At 39.9% G+C, this 10,000-nt stretch overlaps 1 protein-coding gene across 1 annotated transcript in view; it reads left to right on the top strand.

Moving 5' to 3' along the window:
• Window positions 1-148: 148 nt before the first annotated feature.
• Window positions 149-10,000, top strand: part of erfl1 (Ets2 repressor factor like 1) — a 60,511-nt gene continuing 50,659 nt past the window's right edge. The window contains exon 1 of the mRNA XM_014017265.1: window positions 149-644. The gene's annotated coding sequence lies outside the window, so the exon portion shown is untranslated. The remainder of the gene's footprint in view (window positions 645-10,000) is intronic.

The raw sequence follows: 10,000 nt of genomic DNA on the forward strand, positions 1-10,000 counted from the left end.
CCCCCTCCCCCCTCCACTTCGGACAAAATTACAGCCCGATCGATCCGCATTTTCGGCCCACCTTCGGTCCGTCTTACATATATTTTCGCGCGCGGGTCAATTTTCAGCCTCGCGCTCAAACGGACACGCGCGGAACACCACGGTCTGCAACTGACACAAACTTAAACGCAGAGCCGGACTGGTGTGAGTTGGAGGCTCAGGCTCAGCATCCTTCTCCTGCCCACCCCCCACCAGCCTACCTCTCCCCCCTCTCTCATCCCTCCCCACGCGCCCTGATGATCGCTCCCCCCGTTGCCTCGCGCCGTCCTCGCACCTCTGACCGTTCCTCGCTTTAAACCGCTCGCGCGAACTAGACGTCACAGCAGCAGCAGCAAGTTGGGAGCGCGGAGTCCATGTCAACTTTTTTCTCACTTTCAGGATAACTTTAGTCCCGCGCGCTTCCTCGCCTCTCCATTTCCCTCCCCTGCAATTACCACCCCCTGCATCACGTCAACTCCTCACCAGAGTGGTTTTACGCAGCAGGAAGGATGTCCGATCCCCTGAAACTGCGCAATTAACCGCCAGTCCCTCTGCGCGCGCCTCCAGGTTTCCCGTCAGCTCGAGAGGGAGCTGCAGGACGAGTCGATGAAGGCGCACCGGTGAAGGTAAGTGTCTCCATTCCCTTTCAGACACGTGGGATTAATAACTTGGAAAGCCGCCAGAAAGTAGGGTCTCTTGGAGTATGGTGAGAGAGGAAACATGCGCACCTGCCGCAGAAATGCGTCTTGGAGTGAGCGCGGGTCGGGAAGTTTGCGGGTTTTCCACAGTAAACCTGATACATTTTTCTGGTTTAAATGAGCATTTTTTGCATCATGTAGGAGAGGAAAAAAATAAAAGAGCTGCAGACAAGCTTCGGGGAGAAGGAAAGTTACAAAGCACTAAGTGTGAATTTGTGGAATTACCTCTATTCAAAATAAAAAAAATAGCCATGGTCACATATTTTAGACCAAACAGTAAAAAAAAGGTCCAAGGATGTTCTAGAATGCACGTGTTGCTCTGTGTTTGAGCTGTAAACAAACAAACATCACTTTGTAAGATTTCCCCTGACCTTACCTCAGCTGCAGTCACATTCAACACGCGGATGCTGTGATGAAAGAGAATTCCACTCAGTTCCACAGCTCAGCATCGTTGTTGTGGCCTCGGGTGGTCCGTGCAGTTTTTGTGATTATGGAGAACTTCTACCCAAACAGAGGCAGCAGCAGAGAAGTGAGACTCTTGTCTTTGAAGCCCCACACTGAGGAGATGCTGCTTTGATGCAGTTGCGGACTGACTTTGTGAACTCTTACAGTGTTGGACTTTTTTTTWAATGCTGTTTTCGAGTGTTAATTTCAGTTATAAAAACAAGCGGATGTGTTGAAGAGGTCAAGGTCTCATCTGCCCTTTGGTTACATTTTCACTTACAGCAGCTGGTTGTAGTTTRCATCACATACAAACTCATTATTTGTGGACTAACAATATTTCTTTGCCACTTGGTAACATTTTGTATTTAGATTGGTTTGCCTTACACAAATAAGAAAAAAATTCAACCCATACTGACCTCTTTGTTATTATAAACATAMGTGTGCTCTCCCTTCATAATGAACCTTCTCCTGGTGTTTAAAGCTCCTCTGAATGCCATCAGCTTGACCTCGTCTTGAATTTCAAGTTCATGTCACTCAAGGTCAATAACATCACATGCTTCAGATTCCAATGGGCTGTATGAAATGATGGAAGTGCAACACTGCTGCTTTTGTAAACGTCATTCTTTCAGCTGCCCACCTCTTCAGGGGTTGCCACAGCAAACAATGAAAGTTTTTTTTTTTACATCAAACACCCTATCAGATGCAACCTGGGCTCAAACCTGCAGCCTCAAGATYATAAGACCCTGACCACTGAGCTACCATAGCAGCTGCTTTTGTGAAATATGACTAAAATAGTTACAAAATACTGAAAAGGCTGAATTCAAGACATGAGTTTTTGTATTTTAGMCCCCCAATTTGAACGTAAATCAGAAACACTGTCTTATTGGATGCTGCCATTTTCTGTTGTATGTTTTCAAATGAGGATGAACAGATACTTGATCTGATACTAACCAACTTGAGGTAGTTTTATTCATGTCTTAGTTTAAAAAAGTTAATTCAACTTACTTTGCAATTAAAACTCAGTGATATACTTAACACCCCACAAACAAACCCTAGAGAGACATTGACATTTATTTAAGTTTGTGAAGTTCTTCTGAGTGTCTTTGCAGTAGACAGAAGAGTGACCTCTACAGAACCAGGGGAAATAATGAAGAGGGTTTCTAATGAGGCCATCCAAAAAAAAAAAAAAGTTTTCATGCTATCTAAAATTGCTCTAATCACAAAGAACTCACAGCCGTTCGAGTGAATTCAAATTTTTAATAATTTTTACACCTTGTTACATTTGCATCAGATTAACAGTTCAAATTTAATTATAGTAAAAAAAGACAAGTCATAGGTTGGTTGTATATTTTATCCAGCAGGTAACAAAATCAGTCATGATTTGTCTTCCAGAGCAGCACATATTTTGGCTCTTTAAGGTAAAGTCATAATGAAGCCAACATTTGCAAAAGCGTTAGCATGTTAGCAGGCAACGGCTAACATCAACTCATCAGGTTCTCAACATCGCTTTACAAAGAGCAGAATGGCAAAGCGAGCAATGAGCCCAGTTATTGTAGGACAGTGGTGTCCAGTTCGAGGACCAGTATCCTCCATGATTTAGACGTTTCTCTGTTTTTCCATCGTGTTCTGCAGAAACCTGTTAATTACTCATTCATTCAAATCAGGTGTGACAAAAACAGACAAAYGTCTACATGCAGGGTATAAAAAGTACTTAGAATATTTAAAATATACGTATATCTGCTGCTGTTGTTCAGTTTGCCACTTGTGTCTCTTGGAGCTGACAAAGGAAGATGATAACTTTTTTTCTTTTCATAATTTTTATAATTAGAAACATCTAATTTTTATGAAACAGGATACCCAAACATAAAACAATAATCAGGAGAGAAGCATTATTTATGTGAAAAACTGCCAAAAAGTATCATTCAACAGGCTGCTTAGGGTCAATTATATTCAGTTCTCTCCTTACTCAGTTAAAAAATGTTTTTAGACATACTTTTGACTTGTGTTAAATAAAAAAATATATAATCAATGCTTGTGTGTAAATTAAATATGTAAACTTGATTCTAAATTTCATTGTAAATAAAATGTAAATGGAAAAGTTGGTCACAAATGGGTTTAAAATAGTGCAGATAGTTGAACATGGAGAGTGTCAACATGTTAATTTCTGTCAGGCTTCTTATTTTAATCTGTGCCTTAAAACAATATGAATAAATATATTAAAGTAAGTCATACCTATAATCCCTATTAAGCGATATCTGATATTATTAAGATATTATTAAGACAACAATGGTAATAGCTTATACTTTTCTGTTTTTAAATAAAAACAAATAAAACATAATTTTGAATTTTTGTTTTGGCTTAACTGTGGCATTGTTACTCAAGCTCATCATTATTAACACAACCCAATATAAAAAGGGATAAATCTGAACTATCAATAATTTTTGCATAGAGAGAATCTTATTTTGTCTACAAGAACCTAAACTCACATCTAAGAAAGGACCCAGTTTCCCCTAAAATCCTGGCAGAACGGTTCTCATTGCAGTTCTGATGCTTTCTTTTTTTGTTGTCAACGTCCCAGTACCCCCGCCATTTTGCCGATTTCCCGTCTTCCAGAAAGATTCTGTCTTATTGACGATGATAATGTGTTGATCAATATGGTAGCTTCGTGCGTATTCTAAACAACATTATATCCACAGCCGGTGTGAGGCTCGGAGAGAGTCCGCTGCAAGGGAGTGTCCCTGCATTGATTATGTATTAGCTACACAACTTCCAACATTCAGCCGCTTGTTTGTAAACGGTGGTCTATTTCCGAGCTATTCAAACGACCACTAAGCGTGGGAAGCCAATATTTATAGAGGCTTCAACAGGTTCATTATCGTCAGCGTGGATGGTTCCACAGGGGGTTGGAGCACTCGTAAAGGGCCTATAGCAGAGCTAGTCCCAATCCGCTGAGCATTAGACAGCACAGTCAATGACTCAAATCATTCCTCATCCTCTTTATGGCCGCACGGACGTTTACAGCTGTTAAGGGGTTAAAATGAAAACATTAACAGATGCAAAGAGCGATCAACGGTCAGTCTGTGTGAAGACTATAATCCACTCTGGGACAAACAGAGCCTCTACAGGRTTTTACATGGGGTCAGGTCTTGCTGGTTCTAAGAAAGTAATTAGTGAAATGTCCTTTTGGCTAAATAAAAGGTCCAAATGTTGTCAGTCAATTAAACCTGATATGTTGGAGTTCAGGTAAAATTCATATAAACAGAGAAATTCTATTTTTCCTCTAATTAATGTGTATTTGTTCATCGTTTAGAGTAAGACTTTCTGTCTGAGGATGACAGAATCCAATTCCAATGGTCTTTATATTGCCGTTCAAATTTTATATTGTCTTTTTTTATGCTCTATTAATCCACAACGAGGAAATTTATACCCTGATTTTTTTCTATTTGTAAATATGAGCATTATTTTTCCCAGCTAATTTTTTAATGCCCATCTTTGGATTCAAATCTGTGACYTCTCGAACACAAGCTCACTTTCTCTAACCTCAAACACTCTCCTTTTCTCCATTACCTTTCATCTTCCTGACTCATGCCTCCTTCAGCCCTGTTGAGGTTTTGTTTCGTGCGAGTCCGAAACAATCTACTCGTGTTGCCTCTTCTCCTCCATTCCCATATTTAGCTCCTCCCCAAAGCAGCCTTTCCCTTCAAAACTGTACAAACCCTGTTTTGGAATCACTGACCCCCCTCGGCTCGTCTCTCTCCCTTAACCGCTTCCCACTTAACCCCATATTTCACAGCTGACATACGGCTAATTTCGCCCCAGTCCTCCGAACAGAGCTCTCTATACTGCTCGAGCACGCTTAATTACCCACAATTAAAGCCAAACGCTAACGAGAAAATTGCTCTGTTATTAAATGACTTCAAAAGGACTAGGATAAGTAGAATGGATTGAAGGAAAAGTTGGTCGGTAGCCTCGGGTGGCAGGGAAGATCTTCTCTCMCGTGTTTTTCCGCTTTGAGCTGTCTCAGTAGACGATGGAGAGCAAAGATTCCACTGGCGGCACCTGAAGCTATAGACATCAGTACTCAATGGCTATACTGGGATAGGACAAGTATTCACTTTAATAATGGAGAAGTGAATCAGTGAATGCTTTGTTGTGAAAGGGAAACAACTTTGGCTTTCACGTTGGCTTTTTTAATCACAGCAGCTGAAAATATACGCCAGTTTCTTAAAGGTGCAATAATTCAGGTTCTTTACAATAAACCTGAATTATGCTCTGCTGAAAAGGTTCTGAAACCACGAAGAAAAACCTGCTGTTCTTAACATCACTCGTTCCCAATAAAAGGGTAACAATGCAAAAGATTTAAGGTTCAACGCTAAAGAACAAGCTCTAGTCATGCAGCTCTTCTCGGATTTCTCCCGGCTCTCCAGTGGCTGCTTGCCAAGCGCTTCAGCCATCCTTGAAAATACAGTTTTCATTGTTGATGTAACCGAGTTTCAGCGTGATTGACAAGAGTTTGAATCACTGTATAAGAGGCACTCAAGACACTTAAATGAATCACTATTTCATCAGGCGGTAAAGTGATATTTCAGGGTACAGGCTGCCTCGGACTAGTTCTCCAGCTAACATTAGATATTTGACATTCTTGAGATAACATCCTATCAGTTGTTTTAGTATTTTTTTTAATCTTCTAAAAACAATTTAAGCGAAACTATCTAAAATTTTACACTTTCAAATGTGACTAAAAAGAAAACTGTTTACATCGTCATTTTTTAATACTTGTAGTTAGACCAGTGATTTATCACATACTGCATTTATTACAAAATGCATTATTTTATGCCCTTTTTACTTGTAAATCCATCCATTTTCTTTTCTCATTCCTCTTTTCTGGATAGCAGGAAGCTGGTGCATTTCTCTAGCAGTCACTGTGTGAAAGGTGAAGGACAACCTTAAGGTCACAAGTTCATTACAGGAGATATATCATGCAAAATCCAGCGCTTTAGCCATTAAATGCATTTAGTTGTGTACTTGGAGTCTCTATAGGAGTAAGTTTGAATTGTCTTTTTTCCTGGTGCTGCATAGATATCTTTATATTTGGGGTCATATTCATTTTGGGTCATATTATTCAAACCGTTCAGTTTTCTCTATTTTCTGAGCTATTGTAGCAGCTTTTGTGACAGAATTGCCAAACAAAGTCTAGACTTACCAACTACAATTTCATTGTTTTTAATTTCCTTTTACTCTGAGTCAGACTTTGGCTCCAACATGGACAAAACTGCTGTTGTTAAGATCTTATAGTTAATTTGTAAAATAAATAATAATAATAATAATAATAATAATAATAATAATAATAATAATAATAATAATAATAATAATAATAATAATAATAATAATAATAATAATAATAATAATAATAATAATAATAATGAAAGTTTCTGTGCCACTATATATGTAGTCATATCTCTGCTATCAAACTGGAGTGAACCTCTCTGGAAACTGGAGAGGAGCAGAGTTTGAAGGGCCTTGTTTGCATTTAAAGAGACAGCCTCAAAACGAGTTGATCTGAAACACACCTCAGAAAAGGAGTGAAAGAGGGGCTTGTGCAGTTACAGTAATATAAGGAGGCACTCAGACCAAAGCTTTGCAGTTCCACTTTATACTGACCCCAACCGAATGATTTAAATGTGAAAAAGAAGGATTTAAAGGAACTTGTCTCCTTTAAGCTATAAGATTAAGATTAGCCATTAAGTTAAACGACTTGCAAGACTTAATCATATTTCCACAAGCAACGTTTGTAGTACTCTTGAGGTTTGACAGATTTTTCTGACACATTGTGGACTGAATAAGGATTGTTCACACAAGAATGAATTTTTTTCTGGAAAGATTCAAAGCCTCTTTTGTTACTTGTGTGACAAAACATTGGAAATATATTTTAAAACTAGATGTGCCAGTTTATCTTCATGGCACRTAAATCACAATGAGACATTCAAACATAATCATAATAATAACATAAGTCAGATAAACTGTGCTGACATACCATTTCCACAGCCTGATTTTTTTCTGTTTGCGGAGATTTAACACATGTTGGTACATGAGGTCACGTAATGATTAACAAATTGTTGTTAAATAATGTAACTCACATAACCCCTTCCTATAAAGGAGTTCATGAACACATTCTTGTAATAGAATTGATTCCTATGTTTGAATTCTGTTGGAACTGAGGCACTAAGATGTTTGATGGGCTACAATGTTCCTGACCACAGAGCCCATTCTGTTCCTTAGCTGTCGGTGACCCCGCCACCCAACCTCCAGGCCCAATCCAATSTATGGCTGGCAAAATGGAACAAATAACCTGTAATTTGGATTATTTACGTCCAGTTTACACCTCAAGTATGAGGAAAATGAGGAAAAGACGAGGAGGAGAGCTATATGGTCTTTGGATAATTGGAACAGTGGTGGTAATAAGTGCAGCGACTACAGTGATAACAATTAGATTTGATTTCATTTGAGAATGCCTCCACAGCTGCTCCCCACTCGCCCCCTTAAAGCCCCTGCTTCCCCCCTTTTTTCTCCCCATCCCCTCCTCCTCTCCCGCCTCTCCCCCTAGATTAAAGTGGGTGTGTTAATTCCGTGGTGTAGCGATCGAACAGCTCTGGCAACAATGGGAAATGGGCTATTGATCAGAACAGCTCAGATTAAGACTAGGCAGTGGAGCTCTTTCTTGCTCTCTTTCCCTTCCTTTTCTCCCCATTTCCCACCTTCTTCTTCTTCTTCTTCTCCTGTAACGCCTGTCTTCCTCTCTGTCCAGCTTGTGTCCCCCCCCCACCACCATCGCCACCATTTACCCATGCTCACAAACGCTTTCATCTCTATTGTCTCCCCCTCAAAAAAAAAAAAGATGAAGAAAGTGCTTAAGAGCCGATGAGGAATTCCTTATCCTGCTCTCGTCCATCCTCGTGTTTTTTCTGATTTCAACCAGATGAATCTCCTTAAACATTTAGTTTTGTCACTCCAAAAGGAGTTTGGAATAATCCATCGATCCCTTTAACAGCTCTCACTGCTTCAATGTGACATCCATTCACGTTAGGTTTCATATCAGTCACTAATGCCGAGCCCCCCATCCTTTTGTGGTGCCACAATTAAAATGTGCCCCATCAAAACAGCTCACATCCCAAAATGAGCTGTCATGATTGTGCCGCAGGACGGAACACATTGAGTTTGCATTGAACAGACATAAAACATACCAAATGTAAGGAGACAGCAAATCCATACAGTGAAAAGTGAGCTCGCAATCCCCTGCTCTACTTATATTAATTAACTCAGTCAATGGGGATGTGATAGGTCAGTTTTTCATCCTCTTCCAGCGCCTCCCCACTCTGTCACATATACCTCCCAGGTGTCAGAGGCTCAGATGCTCCAGCTGCCGGGTAGAGATCAGCAAAGAGAGAAAAAAAAGCACAAAACAAAAGACACTAAAATCAAAATCATCTCAGATTATAAGCACATGTTATTGTTTCTGTTTTAGAGTTTAAAGGAGAAATGTAGTTAAAAACCAACAGTTCACAGATGCTGAAACATTGACACGGATCGGTGATGTTCACATCAATATTGCCACAATCCTCAGGGGGCTCGGTGTATTGGCAAAGCTTTCATCTGCTACTGTACGCCTGTGTAGTCTGATTTTCCTTGATCCTGACACACACAGACATTCAGGATGGACGTATTACCCCACACCACTCCTAGAAAACAAAAGAAAGCAAAACAATTTTAAAAAAAGAAAACACGAAACGCGAGAAAATACACTCTGGGTTCGGTTCTGCAAATCCAGAAATGGGAGCAGAGAGTTAAGAACAGATGGAGGAACAGGTTCAGGGGTTAACAAGCAGTGATGAAAGGCTGAAATCAGAAGTTAACACTAGAGGGCGATAAAGAGGTGTGTGGATGTGTGATGATGGCTCTGACCATGAACATGTTGAAGCTTCACGTTTTTCATTGACAGATATTTTTTAGGTAATTTGTTTGTACGTGAAAAAAAAACCATTAAACATAAATATTTTCATGCAAATGAACAACTGATCATTTGTATCGACACATGTTCCAGCTTTGGGCATGCCAATTATCACAAAGTGCAAGATTATTCATTTATATCATCAAAGAGAAAAAAAAAGCTGCTGACTGTCATTCGTCCTTTGACTTTTCTTCCAGTTGTTTCATAAAATGTTAAAATAAAAAACGAGACCGTGACCTTGTTCCAAGTTGTGACTTCATGCCAGAAAAATCGCACCACATCCATCCTTTGTCATCCTCCCATCTATGCCCTCTTTCCTTCCTCTGAGTCCTTGTCATAGACTAAACTCTCTGCACTCAAGAGAGTTTTATTGGTTTGCTTAATTGATTATTAACAAGTTGATTAAGGGTCAATTTAATAATTAAAGTTTGTTAAGGTCAGGGTCGGTTTAATGGCACAAGCGTTGGGGCAAATTGGGTTCCTGAACTTCCTGCTGTGGTGTGGGTTTTGCTGCAGTGACAGCAGAGAAAATGTTGACAGGAAACCAGATTGACTGGTGGAAATAAGCTTTTTCTATATTCATCGAAGAAGAAGGAAAAAAATCTATAGCGATTATTTTAGTCTCAGACTTGAGCTTCGGAGTTGGCGGTTTTTGTGTGAGAGAGAGAAAAAACACCGTCAGGCAAATGAAATTCCAGCTGAAACTCTTAGAAGTGACTCCGTACTTTCACTGGTCGATTTGGGAATTGCAACTTTTTGGTGTCAGGCGTTTTGTCGGCGCGCGGAGCCTCTTCAGAGCGGCCAGGTTGGAGCTACAGAAGGGCTCCTCTCGTGG

The sequence above is a fragment of the Austrofundulus limnaeus genome, unplaced genomic scaffold (assembly GCF_001266775.1).
Source record: "Austrofundulus limnaeus strain Quisiro unplaced genomic scaffold, Austrofundulus_limnaeus-1.0 Scaffold165, whole genome shotgun sequence".
NCBI classification, from domain to species: domain Eukaryota; kingdom Metazoa; phylum Chordata; class Actinopteri; order Cyprinodontiformes; family Rivulidae; genus Austrofundulus; species Austrofundulus limnaeus.